We start from the raw sequence: 13,302 nt of genomic DNA, 5'->3' as shown, positions 1-13,302 counted from the left end.
TTCATCATCACCCCTAAAATAATTGAGTACTTGACGGGCAGATTTGTCTCTATATTCTTACTTGGGCTGGTTAAGTCATTTAACTCTGATTGCCTCTCATCCCGGACCATTTCCAATTGTCTTGATTCCTGTCTGGCCCCTAGACCCAATTAGTTCTGGAGCAGAAAGAAAGGTTGGTGACTTAGCGCAGTACCCCTCTCATCAAAATTATCCAATTCATGTGCCTTCCATGGAATCACCTCCCCGATGCCATGGTCTTCTCAAGAATGAAGAACAAACATTAAATTAAATTAAATTTGACTACTTCTGATACAACAAAGAGAATTTTTCTTAAGACTCCTGGTAGAAATTTCAAATTATAGAACCATGTCATTCTTGTCCTCTGGGATAACCTATGAGAACCCATTCTCTGTAATTTAGGGAGGAATTCCAGGAGGCACTAATTTTAAAGGTTGTTTTTGTGATAAGAATTATCATGGTAAAAAGACTACTTTCGATAAGGACAACGGTCCAAATCTTTCCTGTGATACTTTAATTAGAAATGCAATATGGGCAAGTCATTTACCCTCTCTAAGCCTCCTTGATAAAATGAGAACAATCTTATATATGGTTCCTACATCAAAGTTTTTTATGCTTTGTTTAAATGGCATAATATGCACCTTGTACCATATAAATGTTAATCCACATTACCATAGCTATATCTGAATTATTAGCATCAAAGAATCATTAAATGGTATCTTTGAAATCAATCATCAATCAACACACCTACTATGTTCCAAGCATTATGTTGAACGCTAATTATATGAAGTAAAGAATGAAATATTAGTGCTCACTTCTCATTTTGCAAGTCAGGGAAATGAAGCAAGTGGACTGAGATTATCCATTGTTACTTGTTCCAGATACTTGGTTGGGAGCCCTTTCCTTCTAGGGATATTATTAGTCTTGTTGGAAAAGAAGATTTATTTTATGGAACAATATCTGAGAATACTTTGTGGCAAAGGTGAGACAAGGAGAGGCTCTATTTGCACGTCAAAATAGTGTACACTTAGATGGCACCTCGGATCCAAGAACACAAATATGGTCCCCAATTTGGAACATTCTCCTTACCTCTTTTTAAGACAGCTCCATTACTTTTACTGCAAGGATAGGTTTGCATGAGCATGGACTCAAGTAGACTTTAATAAAGCACAACAGCACAGGGATTCTGGTTTTAAAACCAGTGATTAGAGCTGAACATGATTGTATTAACTCTACAGGGCTTTCATCTTGTCTATCATCCTTGGTAAAGATAACAGCATCTTAGCAGGGTAGAAAACGGATGTTGTCAATGTTCACTTTTTATTCACTGATGACTTTAAACCTTCTGGTATTACCTGGAGGGTAATAACAAAATAACAAAAGATGTTACAAAGTCAGAATTTGTCTCCATAGAAGTGAATATTTTATGCACAACACACAGGAGGCTTATTTTTCTGTGAAATAGGAATGCCTTTTCAACAATAACATCCTTTCTTGATATATAGTGATTTATTTCAATATTCACTTCATCCTCATTGACACGCTAAGAGACTACGTATGATTGTGTAACTGACTCTGCTCCACAGCTGCCCTCAATGGTTCTACTTGTACCTTCAAGTTAGTTCAATTTGGAAATCCAGATGAGGGCAATGGTGGCATCCCGCAATCTCAGCATCTACCTTCTGCTTATTTATTTCTATAGGAAAAATCAGTAGTGACTTGACTATACTACCTTAGAGTTTCAACTGACATGGTCCATCCATCACTGGTATACTCAGACTCTCAAAATGGATGAACCTCAAGTTGTTCAGCAATTACAATATAATATAACATAACATAACATAACATAACATAACATAACATAACATAATATAATATAATATAATATAATATAATATAATGTAATATAATATAGTAAAACCTGGAGCTAGAGTCAGGAAGACTAGATTTTGAATCTCAATTAACCAATCAAGTCATTTGTTCACTCTTGATTTCCTTTAAAAGTAAGAAACTGAATGACCTCAAAGATGTTTTCAAAAAACTAAATCTAAGATCCCTTATCCCAGCCTTTTCGTATCTGAAATCAGATATGATCTTTGCAATAATAATTATTCATATTTGCCTAGTACTTTAAGAATTTCAAAACTTTTCCACTTTTCTTTTATTCTTCATAGCAACCTTCGAACTAGAGGCTATTATTTACACAAGAGGGAACTGAGATCCAGAGAGGTGAAGATATTTGTCCAGGGTTACAAAGCTAATAAATGTCTGAGGCAAGAAATAAAGTAAGGCTATCCTGCCGCTAATTGAGCACTCTGCTGCCTCTAAAATATCCCTAATCTTTGGACATCCAGACCTTTATAGTGGGGGAGGAGCCTACTACCTTGTGAGTCAGTCCATCCCACTTTGAGGCAGCTCTAATTGTTAGAAAAGTTATATATACATTTACTTAATCATATACATACATATATCCCCATCTCCTCCTCCCAGACTCTGTTGAGCCCCAATTTGCTCCTCAGCAATGTCAACATATTGGTTATTTGCATATGAGATAATGGCAATAGTCCTTCACTGTCATTGTCCTTTTATAGACACATTTAGCCTGAAAAATTCTTTCCTCAAATAGGAATCTTGGAATTAAATCCCATAATGCATATATTATTTGACAAGATCAGATTTTTGTCAAATCAGATTAGGTCATCAAATATTTATTAAACCACTCTTATGTATCAGACAGTATGATAAGTCCTACCAAAACAGTCTGCTATCAAATAGCTCATGGGACAACATGCAAATAATTATGTACAAATAAGATGTATACAGGGCAAATCTGAGGAAAGGCATGTGCCTTAAGGGAGATCAAAGATGATTATTTTAAATAGAAGAATAGACTTTAGCTGAGACCTCAATGAAGCCAGGAAATCCAAGAGGCAGAGAACACTTCAGAAATGCAGGATATGGGGCCGGTAGGTGGTGAGTGGCTAGAGTCGGGATGATCTGAGTTTGAATTTGACCTCAGGCACTTAATAGTTACCTAGCTGTGTGGCCCTGGGCAAGTCACTTAACCCCACTGCTTTGCAAAAACCAAAAATGCAAGAAAGCTACCAAGAGATAGAGGATGGTGTACAGTATGCAGAGTGGGGAACTATCACAAAACTGTTTGGTAAATGGGGGAGAATGAGACACCCCCCCCTTCCTTAGTCTAGCACTTTAGACTTTAAGATACTCACAAGGAGAGCTTGTTTCATCATTTATCCACAGTCCCTGTTCCATAGCTCCATAGGAAGCAAAGCATGCTTGCTTACCAATTTATGGATTGGACTCAATGCTTCTCCTGGAGGCTATGTAAGAAAACATTGGCTTCCTCCACTGTCATACTATAATGTTGATTTGAAGTGAATTTACAAACCAGACAAACTCTAAGATATTTTTCAGATGCGCTGGGGAATGGAACAATAGTTTTGTGTGTGACCTTTTATAAGAAGTAGGACAGATCATTTTATTATTCGTTTCCCCTATGTGGGAACCTTGAATGCATCTTTCTCGAAGATCCTCGGATCATCTTGCTTGTCTCCTGAGGAAGCCGTATCCAGGCCGAGAAGCAACAATTAGAACTGCACATGGAACAAGTGATTGGTTTAAGGTTGGAAAAGGAGTATGACAAGATTGTATATTTTCACCTTAATTATTTAACTTTTAGGCAGAGCACACCATACAAAATGGACGACTGACTGATTTAAAAGGCATCAGTAGAAATATCCATAATCTCAGATATACAGATAGGACTTTGAGGGCAAAAAGTGAAGAGGAATTAAGAAGCCTCCTGATGAGGGTGAAGGCGGAGACTGTAAAAGTTGGCTTGAAGCGTAACATTAAAAAAATTAAGATCTTGGCAGCTGGTTGGTTGGTAAATAAAGGAAGAAGAAACAGAAGCAGTGTCAGATTTTATATTTTTGGACTCAAAGATCACTGCAGATGGTATCTGCAATTACAAAATTAAAAGATGCTTGCTCCTTGGAAGAAAAATTTTGGCATCATCTTAGAGATTAGTATGGTCAAAGCCACAGTTTATCCAGTAGCAACATATGACAGATGATTGGATTATTAAAAAAAAAAGCTCAGCACCACTCAGTATTTTTGAATTAATGTAGGGTACATAAGACTTTTGAGAGTCAAATGAACAGCAAGGAAGTCAAATCAGTCAACACTTAAAAAATTAATTCGGACTTTTCTCTGGGAAAGTCAAATACAGAAGGTAAATCTTAATTATGTTAGTCACATAATGAGAAAATGAACCTCATTGACAAAGATCCCTGTTGTTGGGAAAGATTAAAGTCAAGAGAAAATGAGATGGTAGAGGATGAGAGGGATAGATAGTATAGTCAAAACAGTGAATATGAACTTAGACATCCCTTGAGATAGTAGAGGATAGATGGGTCCATTGTGTTTTGCTTCTTGGAGTCACAAAGAATCAAACACAACTGAACAGCAACAATGGTAGTGCAAAATCAGTCCTTGATAAGTATTTGTTGTTGATCTTCAAGATTCCTTTTGGTTTTAAATCCATGGTCCTATGAGCTGTTCCAAAATAATGATAATAACAAGAGTAGCAATGTTCCGAGGCCAGAAATCTAGTCCTGGAAGGTTCTTCATGGCCCATCTAGTCCAAATCTCTCATCTGATAGCTAAGGACATTAAGATCCAAAACTAACCTGCTCCAAGTCACAGTGTAAACATGTCATTGATAGACTGTTTGAGGCCTATTCCTAGAATGAGGGTTATAGCACGACTCCAAATTCAGTAACCTATCTACTGTATCAAAATATCTAACATGCAAAACTACCCATAATAAGAAGACATTTATCTTTTCCTATTTTGATATGGATGAAAGTTCCCCATTATGATGTAGTTTAACACATTCTCCCTATCTATGGCATGATGGTTCAATATCTTTTTTTTTTGGTTTTTGCAAGGCAAATGGAGTTAAGGGGCTTGTCCAAGGCCACACAACTAGGTCATTATTAAGTGTCTGAGACTATATTTGAACCCAGGTACTCCTGACTCCAGGGCCAGTGCTTTATACACTGTGCCACCTAGCCACTCCTAGGTCAATATCTTTTGACATGATTGTGACATGTCTGGTGAGGAGAGAGTATAGATTGTTGTCCTCAAATGGATCAATCACATAAACTTTACTTGCCTTTTTCTCAACCCTGATATATGTATTTGGAAGGCAGAGAGATGTTTTGATATCCTGAGTCCGCCCCCCCCCCAGCAATTTCTTGATCCAAATATTGGAAGAAAATTTAGACGTTTCTGATAATTTTTGATTTTCTGGAGAAATTCAGCTTACGTAGGAGGTAAAGAGTTTGCATTTGGTTTAGAGAGAGTGGAGGGTGGAGAAGAAAGAAGGGATTTGAGAAATGTAAGAAACAGAATTGACAGGATCTGGAAGCTGGATAGGACAGGTGTTGAAAGGACTGGGAAGTAACAAAGATAAAATAAAACAATGGAGGAGGAGGTAGTGCCACAGAAATAATTAGGATGAAAGGAAGAACATTTGGGGGGGGATGTCATTATAATCACTATGTTCCTCCAAATTTTTCCTTTAGGGAGGTGACATTGCCAGTCATTGACAAAGTTGATGCTATGAAGTTAATCTCTGAAGGAATCTAATCTAGGAGAGCTGGTATAACAGAGCCCAATACCTATCCAAGAAAATCAGCACCTAAGATGTTCCTTTTCTTTTTTCTGTCCAGTTAGTAGAACCAAAGGCATAGCCATATACAAGTGACTAATGAAAAGAGGTCACAATGTCAATAATCATTTTTGCAAGACTTTGCCATGTACCATGGGTGATTCTTTCTGAGATTAATAGAAATTTTTGAAATAAGCCTTTTTTGAGCACATAATCATAGAATTAGAGGGTACTTCCAGCCCCTCTGAAGTGTGTGCTCCTCTTTGGACTATTGTTTTCCTAAAACGAAGCAGTGGTGTTCTACATCAGCTTTCCCATACTAGATTTCTCAAGACACTAAACTTTCTTCCCCATGCCTTTTGCTGCTGATTTTCCAGTATCTCATCCAAAAAGGTCTTGATCTACTCAGTGGTGGCCAACCTACTTTCTAATAAAAATGACTGCAAAATCAGCATCTGTAGTTCAGGCCTCATAGTAAGATGTTGATTACGAGGACAAGTTAACTACAGACATATCATTATAAAGTTGCTGCTATGGCTATTTATTGCTTTGATGTACTACAAGAGGGAAAGAAATGTGTGATTTTTCTTATTAACAATTTTAATTAACTTTTAATTGATTTCTAGGAAGATAAATGGTTTCATTATAGCATCACATACTGAGCACCTTTGCTGGATATTAAGCATCAATATAAACTTCTTGACAGTACTGCTGATAAAAGGTTTTATTTTGGGTTATCTTGCCAAATGTCTCAAAATTCATTTATAAAGGCAAACAAAACATACTGCTTCATTTCCCCAGTCCCTGTTGCCCAATTGACTAATTGTTTTCTTTCCTATTTTTACTTCAATATTTCTTTCATTACTGCTAAGATTTTCAAGAAAGAAATGCATATCACATCCTACCCTTAGGAGTAAATTAGAGTCTTGGGTCTTTCAGAGTAGTCAATAGGAAGATATAAGGGCCCCTCTCCCAAAATGTAGCATTGAATAATTATGAATTTCCCTACATTGTGAAGATATGTGAAAGGAATGAATAAAGTTGATTTGGGGGAAGAAAAGACTCAGAAACGATGCCATGTGAAAGAGGTAACCTCATTGTACTTGGCCTCAGAGAGCAGAACCAGGAAAAATGACTAGAAGTTACAGCAAGGAAGATTTAGACTTGAGACACTGAAAATTTCTTAGCAATTAAAACTATTCAAAAGTAGAGTGTACTGCCTTGAGAAGGAATGGGGCTCATCTTACTGTTCAAGCAAAGGTTGTCTAACCACTTGTGTTGGAGATATTTATTCAGCTATGGAATACTTCTTCAATTATGACTTGGTCACAATTGTTTCTAAGGCCCCTTCTGGCTTTGAGATTCTGTAAATCATAAGAAGCAGGTGCAAAGAAACAAATGTACTCTTTTTTTAAAAAATTATTTATTTATTATCATCCATATGCATATATATATATATATGTATAAAATTAAGTTACAAAATTCCCTTCCACCCTCCTTTGCCACATCCCCCTCCTCAGTGTTGAACAGTCAGGTTATTTTGATAAACATGTTTTCACAGCCAAATGTATTCCTAATCAAAACTCTTTCCTTTACTAGAGGTTTAAAGCTGACATAGGGAGGGATACATGACTATAGTTCATAAAGGCCATGCTGAGTGGCCTACATTTTCTTTGTTTGACCCTTATGGCCTTCCAAATTAATCTGGAAAACTAGAAAGAATATGAAGAAGGAGAAGAAAATGCTAAAGAGTTTAGAGACCATGTCATGTTGTTCAGTTGTTTTGCAGTTGTGTCAAGTTCTTTATGAACCCATTTGGGATTTTCTTGGCAGAGATACTAGAGTGGTTTGTTATTTCTTTCTCTGACTCATTTTACAGATGTGGAAACTGAGGCAAATAGGACTAAGTTACTTGCCCAGGGTGACACAGCTAGTCATGACAGACTAGATTTGAACTTGGGAAAATGAGACTTCCTGGGACCAGGCACACTGTTCACTAAGCCACTCAGTTGCTCCATAACATACAAGGGATTAAAAAAAAAGGAATCGTATATGTTTAACTCAGATGAATTGAATTAACCAATTAGTTATATGAAATAGTTGAGGGATCACTCTTGAGAAATGGGATTATGCTGTTTGTCTAAGAGTTATAAAAATGCAAAAAGAAGTGGGGCAAAGCTAGAACATATGGGATTTTGTTGTAGAACATTCTGGGCAAGTCTTCTCTCCGGACTCCCATTTTCTCACAATCCTAAATCCAAATTTGAGGTCTCCTCCTTTCATATATGATATAATTATTTAAATATATTGAATTGTGGAATTGTTGATTGGCAAAGGAACTAAGATGTCATCTCTAAGCCATCCTCTTCCAGGTATAATATCTAGACTGGCTTTCATCATCTGTAAGGTTCCTTCTACCTTGAAGTCTATGATCCTATAAACCTAAAAATTGAGAGACAGTATGGTACAATGAAAAGGAAAAAGAAAATAAAACTTGGAATCAAAGAACATCAGTTTGAATCCCCATTCTGCAACTTGCTACCTCTGTGACCTAGGGCAATTCAATTAAGATCTCTCAGGAGAACCATCTCCAGTCATCCAGATTTAGAACTTTCCAAGGTCCTGGATTTCTCTGGAGGAGAGAGACAGACAGGCAAAGTCCTGCCCCACTTAAATCCAGTTCATTTGTAAGTCAGGACATCACCTTTCCAATACTTTGTTCCTCTTGGATAATGGAGGACAAACATCAATTTTTACCTAGTTTAGTTGCCCCACTGGGGATCCAACTGGTCAGTTCTGGTTGAGCAACCCAGTTCATTCATTCTTTCCTTCCTCCTCCTTCTCTCCCCTCCCCCACTCTCCATATAGAGAATCATGCTCTTATCTTGAGTGCTCTGCTCAAAGGATTATAAATTTTAATCACTGAAACCTCAGAAAATATCTTGGCATTTACATGCTAGATTTATTTCTTAAAGACCATGCCTAAAGCCAAATCATTCTGACTCTCATTGATTGGCTAGTAATTCATGCCAACACAAGCTTTACTTGGTCATTGTTTGGGTTCTAATTGCTCTGAGAGAGAATAAATAGTAGTTTGTTTCTGTTTTGACCAGAAATCCTGAGGGTCTTCCCCTCCCAGACTGATATTTTTGACTAAATAAAAGATACCACCCTGCCTCATTTCTCACCTAATCTTAATCACTGGACAAATATTGACTCAATTCTACTATGACCTAAGAAAGACTTTACAATGTTTAAAGTCTTTTACTGATTCCTGGGCTCTCTTGAGTCATTCTAATCTAGTCCTTTCCACTGGATAGAGATCTAGAGGCGACAATGAGGTTAATAATTTTGTACACTCCTGCCTCACATAAATTCGATTCACTTGCAAATCATAATAACACCTTCCTAGTATCATGGTCCTCTTTGAGAACTAAAGACAAAATTATTCAATCAATAGGCTCCTCAGATCCTAACCATTCAAGAATGGGATGAGTCATCTGATGAACAGGTGACATTTTCAGTGTAAAAAGTACTCAGCCAGAGCACCTGAATGACCACCTACACCTGTCAAAGAAGGTTGTGGAGGGAATTCATGCTCCAGAAATGGAAAGAACAAGATTCAATTAGAAACTCTTGGGAGATTTCAAAACTTTATCCCTACTTAGTGTATACTGTTGCTCATCTACTCATGTCCCTTGGCTCATTTTTTCCCCAAACCCTCTTGAACAAAACAAACACAAACTAATTAAATTAAACCATCCCCAAACCCTCATACCAATGTGAACATATGGAGTCATTTTTAAGCACTGTTTCTCCTTAACTAACATGTTTACTTTTGTCTTAAAACCATAGTCTAATATTGGCACCTTATAGTATGGAAAAGATGATTCAGGATAAATTTCATACCCTTATACTTTATGTCCCCATTGTCTTCTTGGACAATCTATCATTTTTATAGTTCTTGTATTGCATAATATTACATTATTTTATAGGCAATTAATGAAAGAAACATGGCATAATGGATTTTGAGCTGTTCTTGGAAACTATTAAACTAGGCTGTGAATTGTATATCACAAATAATTTTTTAAGTATTTGACAGGCCATGTCACTCCTGAACTTGCAAACATTCAGTGGTATTTCCCCCAAATAGAGCAAAAGACAAATTTTCTATGCTATAACTAAATTCCAGATAATAGAGATTACTAATTATTCAGCCAATTAATCATTCCACCACCTCTTACATGTATTTGACCTATTACCATTTTCTAGACTGAATTACCTTCAATTTTTCATAATGTCATCTTTTATGTCTTAGTTTAGTGGCTATCTCCTCCATAAAAAATATTCCAAGAGGAAATTCAACCTCCCAATTTATATTTTCCTAAGGAGTTTGTTATCTCTCATTTGCTCATATTCTAGTCTAGGCTTGCCACTATGCCAGAGGAATGGAATCTCCCTGAAGGTAGGGAATGATTCTGTCCTGTCTTTTTATCCTTCATACCCAGCACAATACCTTGTGCATAATAAACACCTGCAAATGTTCTCTTAATTATAGTTAAGTCTTCCATACTTTGAGAATTTGCTGTACTTTGTCATCCAGGGATGATTATAATACATTGGTATGTAGATATTTAATAAATGATATGTTTTAAATGAATAATTATGTACATATACTTTAGAATTCCTCTTCCAAGTTCAATTTCTACTGGGTTATCAGGTTCCAAGAAAATAACTACTATGTTTTCTCCATAAATATGGTCAATCCAAATTAAAATCAAAAGTTTTTTGAACAAATAAAATCAATGCAATCAAGATAAAAAGGAACACATAAGTCTTGGAAACAATTTTCACAGTTAACTTTTCTGGAAAAAGGTTAATTTCTAAAATATATAGAGTACTAAGTCAAATATAAAAGAATAAAAGTCATTGCCCAATTGGGAAATGGTCAAATGATACATGGGAACAGGCAGTTTTCATATGAAGAAATTAAACCTATGTGTAGTCATATGGAAAAATGTTCTAAATCATTATTGATTAGAGAAATGCAATTAAAACAACTCTGAGATACTACCACACATGAATTGGATTGCCTAGTTTGACAAATAAGGGGAAAACGTCAGTGTTGAATGGGATATGGTTAAACTGGAACATTAATGCATTATTTGGCGAGCTCTCAATTGATTCAATCATTCTAGAGAGCAATTTGGAACTATCCCCAAAGAGCAATAAAACTGTGTATAGCATTTGATCCAGCAATACCACTTCTAGTTCTATATGCCAAAGATAATGTGAAAAAGGGAAAAAAGATCCAAATGGACAAAAACTATAGCAGATCTTTTTGCAGTTGAAAAGAGTTATAAATTGAAGGGATGTCCATCAGTTTGGGAATGGCTGAAGAAATTCAGGCATATGAATATGATAGAATACTATTGTTCTGGAAAAAAATCATGAGCAGATGGATATCAGAAAAACCTGAAAAGACTTATATGAACTGTTGTTAAGAGAACTGAGTAGAACCAGGAGAACTTTGTACATATTAATTGCAACATTGTGTGATGATCGACTATGAGACTTAGTTCTTCATGGTAATACAATAAACAAAGACAATTCTAAAAGACTTGTGATGGAAAGTATCATCTACATCCAGAGATAGGACCACAAAGTCTGAATGTAGACCAAAGCATACTATTTGCATTTTTAATCTATTTTTTCTTTCTCCCTTTTTCCTCTCTTTTGTTCTGATTCTTCTTTAACAACATAACTAGTATGGAAATATGTTCAATATGATTGATTGTACATGTGTAACCTATATCAGGTTACTTCTATCAAGGGGAGGGGGGGTTAGGGAAGGAAGCTAGGTGGAAAAATGTCATTAGCTAATAACTTTATAATATGCCCTTAAGGAATTTTAAATATAATCTTCTAATTTTTCCTCCAAGATCAAAGGAAATGAATCACTAATGGAAATATGTTTTTAAATTGCACAATGGAAAAAAAAATCTTATTTATCACCCACAATAGCTCTGATGTGGGTCTGGACATTGATTTCCTCGAGAGTCGAGTTAAATAGAGACATACACACAAAGTCATGATACAGCTCTACTAGTTTATTCTTGGAAACTCAGACTTCTTACAAAAAAAACTTATCTCAAGTATGACTGGTTAAAAGAGACCCAGTTTCACAATTTCTTGGGCAAATTTACAATATTTATTCTTAAAAATCTGCATACTTCCTTGTCAGAAAATCCTTTTACAACCACCTCCAGAGCCACGGATTGTCCCAGGTCAGGGTTCACTGGAGAGCCAACAAATCCATTTAATGAGCAAGAATACATACATATCTCTGATGGAAAAGGTCACCAAAGATATGTGTAAATCACTCCCAGGAGCTGGCCCCTCAACACTTAATTTACAGTCAGAAAACATGAATTAGAATTTCATTTCTTCCTGGATAACTTTAGGAAAGTCTCTTCACTTTTTCTCTAGGATGGTTTCCTCATTTGCAAACTGAAGAAATTGACTCTAAGATCCTCTCAAGCAGGAAATCTAGGAACAAATAAATCAACACTAGGGAAGAATTTTTAAAACTGAGATACTTTTTAATTGGTCCTTTCTCCAAGATCTGTAAAACTTCTTGGGCTGTGGTATATCAGTAAGAATTATCTGACTCTAATGGTCTATCCCGTGATTGTACATTGTGTTCACAATGTCAATGTAATACTCTATGGTGTATGAAAGTAGATGAAGTGACTTTATCATACTTGCAGCCATGTGTTTCTGGCTCTACAACCACCAAATCAGCAAGCCAAGTTCCTTGTTTCTCTCCCTCTCCTTGGCATCAGTTATACATAATTATCATTTCACAGCTGTTAAGATTGATTCCAGTTATTTTGAAGAAATACAACACAGTGCCTTGTAATAGGGAATGTTCTTGAATGACAATTGATCCTACTTTATATTCCAGTTATTTGAGGTTTTAGATTCTGTTGGGAGAATATTTATTTAAGCCAAATCTCCATTTGGTTCAAAGTGACTATAGAGTTTCAAGTTTACAGTTAAGTATAAACTAACTCTTCCATTTTCCTTCTCTGTTTCTACTGTATATACTAAAGGTACTCATCTGACTTCTTAAAGCTTAGAGTGGCAGAGCTTAGAGTGACAGAACCTACCCACCAAGGGATATAAATTTCAAATTCAAATTCTACCATTAAGATCTCTTGTACCAGCCTCATGACATTCAGAGAGCTTAATCAATGGCAATTTGACTACTGTGGGAAGATATTTTTGATCAGAGAAGCTTACAAATGCTATATCCCAAATGTATGAAAGTAATGATCAAAATTAGAAGAGAAGAAACTCATGAATGAAATTTCTTTTGGAATGATTAAGTTGTAGATTGATTGTAGCTCCTAGATATGATCAGTAGTGATTTTTACTATTCATTAGGTCCCCATTTGCCCTGTTTAGAAACTGCCATTTTTTCAATATTTTTATCAAAAACCAAATATTACAGCTTATTTTGGACATAGAAAATAATCCTTGCATCATTTCAGTAATAGGCATTTGATAATAGATAAGACTAA

General features: G+C 35.9%; 1 protein-coding gene across 3 annotated transcripts in view; it reads left to right on the top strand.

Moving 5' to 3' along the window:
* PCDH15 (protocadherin related 15) overlaps positions 1-13,302 on the top strand; it is a 2,110,989-nt gene that overhangs the window by 1,855,405 nt on the left and 242,282 nt on the right. The gene's annotated exons all lie outside the window — the stretch shown is intronic.

This window comes from Macrotis lagotis, chromosome 4 (assembly GCF_037893015.1).
Source record: "Macrotis lagotis isolate mMagLag1 chromosome 4, bilby.v1.9.chrom.fasta, whole genome shotgun sequence".
Taxonomy (NCBI): Eukaryota; Metazoa; Chordata; class Mammalia; order Peramelemorphia; family Peramelidae; genus Macrotis; species Macrotis lagotis.
Note: the sequence above shows the minus strand (reverse complement) of the source record. Positions and strands in the feature narration are given on the sequence as shown.